The 14,351-nt window shown below is 47.0% G+C and overlaps 1 protein-coding gene across 2 annotated transcripts in view; it reads left to right on the forward strand.

Moving 5' to 3' along the window:
• Positions 1 to 1,114: 1,114 nt before the first annotated feature.
• The window catches only part of lrrk1 (leucine-rich repeat kinase 1), a 155,498-nt gene continuing 142,261 nt past the window's right edge, over positions 1,115 to 14,351 (forward strand). Inside the window, exons 1-2 of one of the 2 annotated variants that reach the window (XM_080214094.1) lie at positions 1,115 to 1,183; positions 8,188 to 8,262. The gene's annotated coding sequence lies outside the window, so the exon portion shown is untranslated. The remainder of the gene's footprint in view (positions 1,184 to 8,187; positions 8,263 to 14,351) is intronic. The other variant, XM_080214095.1, reaches the window with a different exon arrangement.

Consider the following 14,351-nt stretch of genomic DNA (forward strand, 5'->3'; position numbering starts at 1 on the left):
TGTCTCTGAGGACACTTTATCTCCATGGGTTACACCGAGTCTTTGCGGGTTACACCGGGTGTCTGCAAATTATAGTGAGAAAGGTGAAGGTGAGAATTTGGCAACATGAAAATGTGATCCTGGTGCCATTTCAGGATGACCAATGAGAAAGGGTGACAGAGGTCGTTTGGAATGAGAGGAGGATTGCAGTCACTATCAGCGATGGAGGGAACAGGAATCGAGTCTGACTCACAGCGCCAGAGACCCAGGTTCAATTCCAGCCTTGTGTGACTGTGTATAGTTTGCACATTCTCCTCATGTCTGCATGGGTTTCTTCCATTTCCTCCCACAGTCTAAAGATGTGCAGGTTAGGTGGATTGACCACGCCAAATTGCCCCTTAGTGTCAAGGGGACTAGCAGGGTAAATATCATAGAGACACGGGGATAAGACCTGTGTCAAACTGATGTCAGTCCAGGTTTGACTGGCCGAATGGCCTGTTTCTGCACAGCAGGGATTCTATGATTCTGAGTAAGGGGGAGATGAGGCTGTGGAGGGAGGGATGGTGAGGGATGGTGGGGGGAGGTGATAACCCAGGATGTGTCCAGTGGCTGATGGAGTCAGGAAGTTGAAGGAGTTGAGGATGGGAGGCTGAGGAAGTGAGGCTAAGGGAGTGAGGAGGCTGAGGCCAGGAGGTTGATGGGGTGAACAAGGTGAGGCTGAGGAAATGAGGGAAGTGAGGCAGGGAAGCCGAGGGAGTGAGGAGGTGAGGCTGAGGGAGATGAGGCTGAGGGATTGAGGTTGGAGGAGGGGAGTGAGTCTGAGAGTTGGAGGCTGAGGGGATGAGTTGAGGGGCGGGGCCGGGGGCGGGGCTGTGATGAATCTCCTCCCACATCCTCTGTCTCACTTCCTCATTCTCACCCAGACACACAAACTGCTACAGACCCGGGACACAGACCCGGCTCCCCACCCCCCCCGGGACACAGACCCGGCTCCCCACCCCCCCCCGGGACACAGACCCGGCTCCCCACCCCCCCCCCGGGATACAGACCCGGCTCCCCACCCCCCCCCCGGGACACAGACCCGGCTCCCCACCCCCCCCGGGACACAGACCCGGCTCCCCACCCCCCCCGGGACACAGACCCGGCTCCCCACCCCCCCCGGGACACCATCGGACTCCGGCTCTCAGGGACGGGCAGCTTCCAGGTAAGAGCGGCGGAAAGCGGGGCTCCTCTGTCAGCGCACCCCCCCCTCACCCCCTACTCCCCCATCACCCCCCCCTCACCCCCCAACCCTCCCCCCCACCCCCCTCCCCCCTCCCCCCCCCCACCCCACCCCCCTTGCACTCCCCCCCCACCCCACCTCCCCTTGCACTCCCCCCCACCCCACCTCCCCTTGCACTCCCCCCCACCTCCCCTTGCACTCCCCCCCACCTCCCCTCCCCTCCCCTTGCACTCCCCCCCCCACCTCCCCTCCCCACCTCCCCTCCCCTTGCACTCCCCCCCCACCTCCCCTTGCACTCCCCCCCCTTGCACTCCCCCCCCCCTTGCACTCCCCCCCCGCACTCCCCTCAATCCCTCACCCCCTCCCTCAGCCTATGCTAACACTCCATACTTTCCATGGTTTTGCTTTCAGTCTGACTGATGTCTGGTCGCAGTAGGTCAGGAACTGACTCCCAGCCTGTTCCCTGAGATAAAGTTTTGGAAACATTGCTCACTGCCCAATACTTCACAACATTGTGCACCCAGCATCTCTCAGTAGGAGCTATTTATAATCTGCAACTTAATCAACATCAAGCATTCACTGGGAAATTCATTAGTTTTGTGGGCAGGCATCTTGCTTTAAGGAATGGCCCTTTCTGAGCTCAGACAGCAAACTTCAGGATGTGAAATGGAAGGTAGAAAATGTTGGGGATATTGGGCAGATTCAGCTGGTGTGGAGTGGGGTCAGAGTGAGGGACCTGGTCTTCACCATCACTGCTTGTCTCCAGGCAACACCTGATAGCTGATCAAATGTTCCTGTTTTTAATGGTTGGTGTTGTCACAGTTCTGCCCGACATGCCTGAGTGACTGAATCCATCACATAATCACTGAATTGTTATGGGGCAGGAGGCCATTCAGCCCATCATGTCTGCACCAACTCTTCAAACAAGCATCGTGACTTAGTGCCTTTCCCCTGCCTTTCCCCCTACCCCAGCACAGTGTTTCTCTTTGAATAATCACCCATTGCCCTCTTGAATGTCTCAGTTGAATCTGTCTGTATCACGTTTGCACCACAAGGGGTGTGGAACGAGTTTTCTGACATCATATCTGTGTAGCATAAACCCCTCAACCCCCATTGCTGCAGGAAACCGGGTGTTTGGTGGGGGTGGGGGGTGATGAGGTGGTGTTCTCTGTGTGTTGGGAGGGAGGGAGGGAGGTCAGTACGGAGAGGTGGCCCCTCAGTGTGGAGGGGTTGTCTCTCAGTGTGGAGGGGTCAGTACGGAGAGGTGGTCTCTCAGTGTGGAGGGGTCAGTACGGAGACGTGGTCTCTCAGTGTGGAGGGGTCAGTACGGAGAGGTGGTCTCTCAGTGTGGAGGGGTCAGTACGGAGAGGTGGTCTCTCAGTGTGGAGGGGTCAGTACGGAGAGGTGGTCTCTCAGTGTGGAGGGGTCAGTACGGAGAGGTGGTCTCTCAGTGTGGAGGGGTCAGTGCGGAGAGGTGGTCTCTCAGTGTGGAGGGGTCAGTGCGGAGAGGTGGTCTCTCAGTGTGGAGGGGTCAGTGCGGAGAGGTGGTCTCTCAGTGTGGAGGGGTCAGTACGGAGAGGTGGTCTCTCAGTGTGGAGGGGTCAGTACGGAGAGGTGGTCTCTCAGTGTGGAGGGGTCAGTGCGGAGAGGTGGTGTCTCAGTGTGGAGGGATCAGTATGGAGAGGTGGTGTCTCAGTGTGGAGGGATCAGTATGGAGAGGTGGTCTCTCAGTGTGGAGGGGTCAGTATGGAGAGGTGGTCTCTCAGTGTGGAGGGGTCAGTGCGGAGAGGTGGCTTCTCAGTGAGGGGAAGGGGACAATGTATGTGTTCTCTCAGTGAGGGGGGGGGTCAGTTTGGAGAGGTGCTCTCTCAGTGAGGGGGGCAGTGCGGAGAGGTGATGTTCTAACAATAAATTAATGATTACTTCAAGAGCAGTTTATTGGTAAATCAATGAACAGCATCTATTCAAACTCAAATTGGTCAAACCAGGTCGGTCAAGGCAGCCTTGAGCAGGAGTTCATAGAATGTGTCTATGATGGCTTCCCTGAACAGAATGAACTGACAAGGGAGCAAGCTATCCTAGATCTGGTCCTGTGTAATGAAACAGGAATAATTAATGATCTTACAGTTAGGGATCTTCTCGGAAGAAGCAATCACAGTATGGTTGAATTTAAAATACAAATGGAGCGTGAGAAGGTAAAATCCAATGAAATCTTGAGCTTAAACAAAGGAGACTATAAAGGGATGAGGGAGGAGTTGGCTAAGGTAGACAGGAACAAAAACTTTATGGTGGGACAATTGAGGAACAGTGGAGGACCTTCAAAGCGATCTTTCACAGTGCTCAGCAAAAGTATATACCAGTGATAAGGAAGGACTGTAGATAAAGAGACAATCTGCCATGGATATCTAAGGAAGTAAAGGAAGGTAAGAAATTAGAAGAAAATGCATACAAAGTGGCAAAGATCAGTGGGAACCTAGAGGATTGGGGAAACTTTAAAGGTCAACAGAAAGCCACAAAAAAATCTATAAAGAAAAGTAAAATGGATTATGAGAGCAAACTAGCTCAAAATATAAAAACAGATAGCAAAGGTTTCTACAAATATATAAAACGAAAAAGAGAGGCTAAAGTAAACATTAGTCCTTTAGAGGATGAGGAGGAGAGTCTAATAACTGGAAATCAGAAAATGGCTGAGGCATTGAATAGGTATTTTGTGTTGGTCTTCACAGTGGAAAACACAAATAACATGCCAGAAATTGATGACATGAAAGCAATGGCAGGTGAGAACCTAAAAACTATTAGTAGAAGCTTCACTCAGAGGGTGGTGAATGAGTGGAATCGGCTGCCGTCGGTGGTGGTAGAGGTGAACCTGCTGGGGTCTTTTAAGAGACTTCTGGATGAGTACATGGGATTTAATGGGATTGAGGGTTATAGATAGGCCTGGTAGGTAGGGGTATGATCTGCGTAACTTGTGGGGCAAAGGGCCTGTTTGTACTGTAGTTTTTGTATGCTCTATCATTATGATGAAAGAGGTAGTGTTGGGCAAGTTAATGGGTGAAAAACAGACAAGTCTCCTGGTCCTGATGGAATGTATCCCTGGATACTAAAAGAGATGGCGGGGAAATAGCAAATGCACGAGTGGTGATTTACCAAAATTCGCTGGACTCCGGGGTAGTTCCTGCAAATTGGAAAACAGCAAATGTGACGCCACTGTTTTAAAAAGGAGGTAGACAAAAGGCAGGTAACTATAGGCCGGTTAGCTTAACTTCTGTAGTAGGGAAAATACTTGAATCTATCATCAAGGAAGAAATAGCAAGACATCTGGATATAACTCGTTCCGTTGGGAAGATGTAGTATAGGTTCGTGAAGGAAAGGTCATGTTTGACTAATTTGGTGGAATTCTTTGAGAACATTACATGTGCAATGGACAATGGGGAACCTGTGGGTGTGGTGTAGCTGGATTTTCTGAAGGCATTTGACAAGGTGCCGCATCAAAGACTGCTACATAAGATAAAGGTGCACAGAGTTACAGGTAATGTATTAGCATGGATAGAGGATTGGTTAACTGACAGAAGGCAAAATGTGGGGGTAAATGGGTGTTTTTTTGGTTGGCGATCTGTGACTAGTGGTGTGCCTCAGATCAGCCATGATCTTATTGAATGATGGAGCAGGCTCGAGGAGCCAGATGGCCGACTCCTGCTCCTATTTCTTATATTCATACGTTCTTATTAAGTTGGATGATCGCTACTGCGTCAAAACTGTTGCTACATCAGGTGAAATGTAACTTTGATTTTTTTTCTATAGATTAAGTAAATAGAAGCGTTGAATGTGTTTTGGTTGTAATAGTGAGCCAGATTGCAACACGTGCGGGGCACATCAGATTACATTTATCCTCAGAAAATGGTGTCTGATTAATGCTGCATCCCATTATCATCCACTTTGCCTTTATTCACTCTTGACCTGATTTTAACCCTTTCACTGAATTCCTCTCCCTCTTGCCCCTCAACAACAACTTTCATTTATATCGCACATTTAACTTAGAGAAAATATATTCAGTACTTGGCTGAAATGTAAAAGCACCTGAAAGCGGTGTCCCGGTGTGGTGTTGGCGGAAACTCAATTGGAGAATCTGGAGTTAGGGAAATGAGCTGTGGATTTGGGAGGTAACAACATGTTCGTGGAATCAGGAGGGGACAGAGAGTCAGTGCTGGGGCTGGTTGTTGCCGGTGACTAGTCAAGGCTGGACATTTTGAGGAAAATTGAAAACAGGTGTTGAGAGGGAGGAGGAGAGTGAGGGGCACTGCCATTTATAAAGGCAGCTCACGTGGGAGATAATTGGGAGGTCAACAGCTTAAAGGTAAGGTGGGTCTCACGGCCAAAATTGGAGAGAGTGTGGGAGCAGTAGAAGACAAGATGTGAGGTTAGGATGGGTTAGGGTTAGGGCAAGAATGAACCTTGAGGAAGGTTTGGCTTGTTGAGCTGAGGAAGAAAGAAATGAAGCAGAGACAATGGAGCAAATAAAGAACAAAGAATGGTGCAGCACAGGAACACGGCCTTCAGCCCCACAAGCCTGGGCCGATCATGATTCCTGCCTAAACTAAAACCATATACACAGAGTCCATACCTTTCCATTCCCACCCTATTCATGTATTCGTCCAGATGCCCCTTAAATGTCACTATGGTACTTGGGCTTTCTCTGTCTGTCTGTCTCTCTCTCTCTCTCTCTCTCTCCCCCGCCCCCGGCAGCATGTTTAAAAAAACTGGCCATGCACATCTCCTCTAAACTTTTCCCCATGCACCTTAAACCTATGTCCCCTAGTACTTGACTTTTCTACCCTAGGAAAGAGCTTCTGATCATCCACTCTGTCCATGCCACTCATAATCTTGTAATCCTCTATCAGGTCACCTCTCAATCTCCATCATTCCAGTGAGAACAAACCGAGTTTATCCCCTCATAACTCCAGGCCAGGCAACATCCTCTTCTGTCCCCTCTTCAGAGCGTCCATATCCTTCTGGTAGTGTGGCGACCGGAATTGTGTACAATGTCTACGTGGTCTCCATCTCAGTGACAAAGACATCAGCTGAAGGTGAGGGTGGAAGGGGTAAGGGAGTCGGGGTCAGGATATGGTCATTGATAACAGGAACACTCCAGGATGATGTAGGTATGCACAAGCTGAATGCTGGGTAATGATTGGCTCAGTTCTGCGCCCCTTTGAATTGTGGGACTGCGGGTGAAAGTACACCAGGAAACGTCAGAGAAGATCCGAGCTAGAAAATATGGAGCTGGGGAAGTGACTGAGCAGAATGACAGATGTAGAAATATCCCGCTGAATGGTGAGCCAAAGGTTAGAGTTGGAAATTTGAAAGCACTTCCAAGACAGGAACGTGTCTTCCAGGGATGGAGAAAGATGATTCTGGGCTGGGAGTGGGAAGGGGGGATGTGGACAGTAAGGGCTAGGGAGTGGTTAGAAATAGAATGGCCTGTGTTTGAGACAGTGGGAAGAGGGTAAGGTCAGGGGTGGTCCTGACACTAAGGAAATGACAGAGGGACCAGACCACAGTCAGATCAACAGGGAGAATGTGAAATGGATTGAAATTGAAATAGTAAAATGAGATGTAACTCATTACAAAGATCGAGGGAGGAAAGGAAGGATAGGCTATGGAGAGATAGGAGACACTGTGGATAGATGGGAGAGAGTGAAAATTTGAGAGGGAGTGTGTTGGAATCGAGTGAGGAGCTCGGAGGAGGAGAAGCTGCCTGAGTATTAGGGGGAATGATCCGGGTGGGATTTAGTGATGATGGCCACAGTAGCCTGATGGTGGTTTGAGAAGCCAGACAGAGGTTTCTGTCAGGCACAGGGTGTCATCAACTGTGATCCACATTTTGGTTAAAGACAGAAGCCAATGCAGCCATCCACAGTAGAGGCCAGGATAACACTGTCTGTGTGTAAATGAGTCACTCCTATAACATTCTGGCACTGATTCGGGGATAGAACTTAATTTGGAACATTACAGCGCAGTACAGGCCCTTCGGCCCTCGATGTTGCACCGACCAGTGGAACCAATCTAATGACCCTCTAACCTAAACTATTCCAATGTTATCCATATGCCTATCCACTGACCATGTGAACGCCCTTAAAGTTGGCAAATCCACAACTGCTGCACAACTCCTTATAACTCAATCCATCAAGTCTGGGTAGCATCCTAATAAATCTTCTCTGCACTCTTTCTAGTTTAATAATATCCTTTCTATAATAGGGTGAGAGGGAGAATTGGAATGGTTTTACTTCTTGATTCCCATTGGTCTCACTGTTCTTTCTATCAGTATCTCTCCTCTTCCCTTCTTTCTCTCGTCTGCTTTATTTCCTTTATTTTCAATTTCTCTTTGCCCTTTGTTACTTTCCTATTTTAATTTTTTCTGATGATTTTCTTTGCCATTGGATCTTTTAGAAATAGTAACATCAGGACAGGTCAAATTTCTGTTGGAGAAGCAACCCCTGGATGAGAATCTCTCTCCCAGAAACTTGTAGAAGAATCACAGATGTAAGAAAACCAGACAGGACAGCAACATCTGGCCAGGCGGGGAGAACTGCTACAGCTTGCTGTGGGTAGTCATTATGAAAGAAAACAATCATAAACTTCTTCAATCAATCCACATAACTGATACTCCGCATCCTTAGAACAGTTTTTGTAAATCTTTTCTGCACTCTCTCCCATGAATTCACTTCCTTCCTAAAGTGCGGCACTGTATAATTCTGCCATGACCCAACTAGCATCTTTGACAAGCAATCTCCTTGCTCTTGTACTCGTGTCCCCAATAATAAAGCACAAGATATTGCATGCTTTATTAACCATGCTCTCTACTGTCCTATAACCAGGACTCTCTACTCCTGCACTCCCTTTAGTGTCAGACCCTTTATTTTATATAATTTCATTAATTGCTTCATATTTCTCTGCATTGAATTTCATTTTTTTTAATTCATTTACAGCGAGGCTGCTTCAGAGGGAGGTTAAGAATCACCCCACACTGCTGCAGCTCTGGAGTCACATGTAGGCCAGACCGGGTAAGGACAACAGATTTCCTTTCCTGAAGGACGTTAGTGAACCAGATGGGTTTTCTCGACAATCACGGTTATCGTTTGTCTTTTAATCCCAGATCTTTTTCATTGACTTCAAATCCCACCATCGGCCATGGTGGGATTTGAACCCTGGTCCCCAGAGCGTTACCCCTGATCCCTGGTTTACTCGTCCAGTGAAAATACCACTGCCTCCCCCAACTATCCACTCATCCCACCAGCTAGTCCACGTCCCTTTGAAGTTGACACTACCCTCCTGACAATCTTCCGAGGTTTGTAACATCCTCAAACTTTGAAATTATGCCCTGCACACAAAGGCCTAGGTCTTGGAAGTGCATGGGTCCCGACACTGATCCCTGAGGAACTCCACTACAAGCTCCTTCCAGCCTGAAAATATCCACTAACCACTGCTCTATGTTACCTGTTACTCCACTAATTCCATATCCACGTTGTCCCTGCCCCATTAATTCCATGAGCTGTATCTTTGCTGACAAGTCCTCCAGTGAATTCAAATTTCACCATCTGTCATGGTCAGGTTTGAACGTGGGTCCCTGGAGCAGTGCCCTGGATCTCTGGATTACTAGTCCAGTCACAATTCCACTACGCCAAGGCCTTTCCCACCCATCCCCTCCGTCCACTACCTTGTCCATATTCAAAGAACAAAGAAGGGTACACAGGAATGGGCCCTTCAGCCCTCCAAGCCTGTGCCGATCATGATGTCCACCTAAACTAAAACCGTACGCACTTACAGAGTCCTTATCTTTCCATTCCCATTCTGTTCATGTATTCAGCTAGTTGCCCCTTAAATGCCACTATCGTACCTGGTTTCCCCCCCCTCTTCCCGGGCAATGTGTTCCAGATGTTCACTGCCCTCTATGTAAAAAAAAACTTGCCTCCCACATCTCCTCTAAACTTCTCCCCATGCACCTTAAACCTATGTCCCCGAGTACTTGACTTTTCTACCCTGGGAAAGAGTATCTGACTATCTGCTCTGTCCATGCCACTCATAATCCTGTAAACCTCTATCAGGTCACCCCTCAACCTCTGCTGTTCCAGTGAGGACAAAGCGAGTTTATCCAGTGTCTCCTCATAGCTAATACCCTCCAGACCAGGCAACATCCTGGTAAACCTCTTCTGTACCCTCTTCAAAGCGTCCTCATTCTTCTGGTAGTCTGGCAACCAGAATTCTAAATTCATAATACTCTAAATGAGGCGTAACTAAGGTTCTGTAAACTACAGCATAATCTGCCAATTTTACACGCAGTGCCCCAACTGGTGAAGGCACGCATGCCGTATGCTTTCTTGACTACCCTATCCACCTGCGTTGCCACTTTCAGAGATCAGTAGACATGTAACCCAGACCTCTCTGCCTGTCAATACTCCTAAAGGGTCTACCATTTACTGTATAATTCTTACGTGCATTGAGTGTGTGTGTGTGTGTGTATTTTTATATGTATATGTATCTCTGTTTACCTCTTTAAAGGGTGGCATGATGGCACAGTGGTTAGCACTGCACCAGGGATCCAAGTTCGATTCTCGATTTGGGTCACTGTCTGTGCAGAGACTGCACATTCTCCCTGTGTCTACGTGGGTCTTCTCCAGTTTCCTCTCACAGTCCAAAGATATGCAGGTTAGATGGATTGGTCGTACTAAATTGCCCCTTAGTGTCAGGGGGACTAGCTAGGGTAAATGCATGGGGTTATGGGTATAGGGCCTGGGTGAACACAACATAAGAACATAAGAAATAGGAGCAGGAGTAGGCCATCTAGCCCTTCGAGCCTGCCCCGCCATTCAATAAGATCATGGCTGATCTGTCGTAGCTCAGTTCCACATTCCCGCCCTCTCCCCATAACCCTTAATCCCCTCTCTTATCAAAAACTGATCAACCCGCGTATTAAAAATATTTAGTGAGGTAGCCTCCACCACTTCAACGGGCAGAGAATTCCAGAGATTCACCACCCTTTGAGTGAAGAAGTTCCTCCTCAACTCCGTTCTAAACCGTCCCCCCTTTTATCTTGAGGCTGTGCCCTCTAGTCCTACTGTCCTTTCTGAGCGGGAAGAGTCTCTCCACCTCTATCCTATCCATCCCATTCATCATCTTATACGTCTCAATGAGATCTCCCCTCATTCTTCTAAACTCTAACGAGTACAAGCCTAGTTTATTCAGCCTCTCCTCATAGCTCAACCCCCTCAACTCCAGCATCAGCCTAGTAAACCTCCTCTGCACTCCCTCCAAGGCCAAAATATCCTTGCGTAAGTACGGTGCCCAAAACTGCACACAGTACTCCAGCTGCGGCCTCACCAATGCCCTATACAACCGCAGCAAGACCTCCCTACTTTTATATTCAATTGTGGGATTGTGGTTGGTGCAAACTTGATGGGCTGAACAGCCTACTTCTGCACTGTAGGATTCTATAGATTCTAAACACTCCAGTATGTTAATTAAATATGACTATCCCTTCGGAAATCCATGCTGGCTTTCCTTAATTAACCCTTTTATCACTGTGACTATTTTTTATTCCAGAATTATTGTTTCTAGAAGTTACTCCGGCACTGAAATTAAACTAATTGCTCCTGTTAAGCAAACTGCAGTGTTTTTTTGCTCTGGTTTTTATAATTCTCTCCAGCCACCAGAGTTTGCTCCTGGTTCTGGTGTGGAGCACGCTGCACTCTGGATGCCAGTGACTGTACGGCACGTTAGTGTTAGTGACTGTGACTCCAATCTTCACCTCCAGGGGTTGGTTGGTACTCTGTTACTTCAGAACAACGGAAAATGTATGACAGCAATGCTGGATTCTTGCACATTGGGAACTTTCCTAGGTACAATCATCCTCCCATACCTCTCTGACTCAGTATGAGTCATAACAGTGACAAGGTTATTCAGCTGCAGGGGCTTCACAGTTGAACCCAAGCCTGTTCTGATCCACAGTCCCAGATGGAATGGGAACACTGGACAAATATCCCAGTCTATCTCACCAGGATCTTGTGGATAATCAGAATAACACTACAGTCACCCAGGCACTAACGGGGGGGAACCTGCGCTGGAACCTTTCCCGCCTCACTGTCTTATCCCAGTGAATTATGAGGTGATCCTCTCTATCCCTGAGTCAGTGCAGGAATGTCGTGGGAATGATGCATTCATCACGACAAATATTCCCTTTCATTAATAACTTGCCTGAGCTAAAAGATTCTGACTAAGAGGTTGGAAATGACCAGTAGGTCTGGAAGCCTCTGTGGAAAGAGTTCAGACTAAAGGGAAGGTCCATGGAGGGGGAGGGGAGCGATTAACTGAGAAAGGGAAAAGAAGGGGTGGTAATGGGAGAAGTGAAGGAAAGATGTTTCCAGAGGAGCGTGTGTGGATGGCCGCAGTAATGGCACACCCAGCTCTCTGCTGTGCAGAGTAAAAAGAGCATTACTGAACACTGTGTTGAGTCTGAAAAGTTGCACAGCCCCAAATCGAAAGGTGAGATGCTGTTCCTCCAGCTACCGTTCAGCTTTATTTGAACCTGTCGGTGGACCGAGAGTGAGTGGGACGGAGAATTAAAATGATGCTCGCTGGCAGTTTGAGGTCAGACTGAATGAAGCTGTTCAGTTAAGCACTCATACTGTTTGTGTCCCATCTCCCCAGTGTAGAGGAGACCGTACCATGAGCTGCGTTTTTTTTAATTTTAGCTAGCTCTGGTTTCGTGCCCAATTCATTTCCCTTGTTTAACTTTGATCAGGGTGTCTGTCGTTGGCTAGTCCAGCATTTACCACCCATCACTAATTGCCCCTTGAGAAGGTGGTGGTGAGCTGCCTTCTTGAACTGCTGCAGTCTGTGTGGTGTAGGTACACCCACAGTGCTGTCAGAGAGGGAATTCCAGGATTTTGACCCAGTGAAGGAACGGTGACATATTTCCAAATCGGGATAGTGAGTGACTTGTACAGGAACCTCCAGGTGTTGGTGTTCCCTTGTCTCTGCTGCTCCCTCCTGATTATTTCTAGTGTGTTCTGTGAGTATACTAAATTGAAAGAAGTAGATGTAAGGTAGTGTTCCCCCTGGAAGGAGTGTTTGAGGTTCTGGATGGTGGGAAGGGAGTAAAGTTTAAAGTTCATTTATTAGTATCACAGGCTTATATTAACACTGCAATGAAGTTACTGTGAGAAAGTAAAGTTGCGGTTTTTTGATTTACTCGAGAAGGGCAGTTGTTTTCAGAGAACGGGCCATTGTTATATCGGGGTGAAATAGTCTCGTCAGAATATTGATAATGAGATGTCTGACCTGCTGAGTATTTTCAGTCTGTGATTTCCTGTCTGGAATTCCAGCAGTCAGGGAGTTTTGTTTCTGTGTCAGTGTTTGTTTCATTCACTGGTACTCGTCTTCTAGGAACGCCCACCTTCGAGTTGTTCCCTCTTCTCTCTCACATTCTTCCCAGTTGGCTCTTTTCTTGTTTGTTGCTTTCTGTTTCATTTTGCGTTTGGACGAATTTTGGCCAGAGTTCAGTTCAGACGCTGTTACAAAAACCACAAAGCAAATAGGAGAAGCGTTTAAACACGAAACAAAGCTGATGGTTGACCCCAGTTATGGCAGCTGCTGTAGTTAGGCTGCATCTAGATTTATTGTTTGTACTTAGGGTGACCATATATCCCTGTTTTCCAGCAACAATCCCTGAGTGAAATACCTTGTCACTAAGAAAGCAACATCTCTGAAAAAGTCCCCAAATATCCTTCCTTTTAACTTGATCAGAATAAACCTCATAAATAAGTACAGTCCAGAGCATGCGCTGAAAGTTCCCTTTGATAAAGATGTTTGCTAGATATCCAAATAAAAAATACATTCAAGAGAAATATCCAGAATGTTATTGTTGTTAGTGAGAACAGATGTTTCCACAGTGTTACAATTGCCATAGTTACAATCCTGAGTAAGTGGACTAATACCTAGAACAGACGCAAGACTTGAGATTGGCTGCAGTGTTCCAATGGTGTTGTCCAAAAAATGTCATTACAACTGGAACAATCTGCTTGAAAAGGATTTTCCAACCTGACCACCAACTGGAAAAGAAAAATCTATATTATGTTCAATTCGCCAGTTAGTATTTTCCATTTATGTGGAGCAGGATATCTGTAAAAAAGCACACGAGGAGCAGGAGTCGGCAGACCAGCCTCTCGAGCCTGCTCCACCATTAATGATCTAGTCTCCACCTCAGCTCCCCTCTCCTCCCCTCTCCCTATAACTCTCTTCACCCTGCTACTAATTAAAAACCTATCTGTCTGCTCAAATTTATTTAGTGTTCCAGTGTCCACTGCACTTTGGGGTAGTGAATTCCCAGATTCACAGCCCATTAATTAATTCCTCCTCATTCCTATTTTAAATATGTCACCGCTTAGTCTAAAACTCAGCCTAAAACTATGGCCTCTCATTCTATAGTGTCCACAAAGGGGAAATATCCTCTTCACATCTACAAAACTCAATTAGATCTCCCCTCATTCTTCTAAACTCTAGTGAGTATAGGCCTAAGTTGCTCTTAGGCCTGTTCTTAAGAACAATTGTTACGCTGTTCTTAAACTTTGACAATGTTCTATCCTCTATTTTCTTCATATAAAGGCTGGGCCATACAAGACCAACATAGGTTGTTGAAAATATTATTCTTATTAAGTTGATCTTTCTCTAGACCCTAGCTATGACTGTACACAATATCCTGCACCCTCTCCTTTCCTTCTCCCCTGTATAATCTATGAACAGTATGTTTTGTCTGTATAGTGCACAAGAAACAGTACTTTTCACTGTATCCCAATACGTGTGATACTAATAAATCAAATCAAATTAAAGCGTACTCTGCAGTGTAAGTATGTTTCTTGTCTTGGCTATTTTGTGTTCCTGGATTAAACATAGATTTGTGCATCCTGATTTAAGCAAATCTTTCAAGTGGGTTATTTGACAACAAACATTTTGACATTATGTTCATACCAGGGTTAAAATACACTGCTCAGAAAATCCAGCACATGGATTTTGACTCCAGATGAGTGATGGTTCTGCACTATAACTCGCCTCGGACAGTGTGAACAAGAAGCAGCATGGGTGGAGGAACCTCTCTTGG

Source organism: Carcharhinus amblyrhynchos, chromosome 28 (assembly GCF_965287045.1).
Source record: "Carcharhinus amblyrhynchos chromosome 28, sCarAmb.v2.hapA, whole genome shotgun sequence".
Classification (NCBI taxonomy): domain Eukaryota; kingdom Metazoa; phylum Chordata; class Chondrichthyes; order Carcharhiniformes; family Carcharhinidae; genus Carcharhinus; species Carcharhinus amblyrhynchos.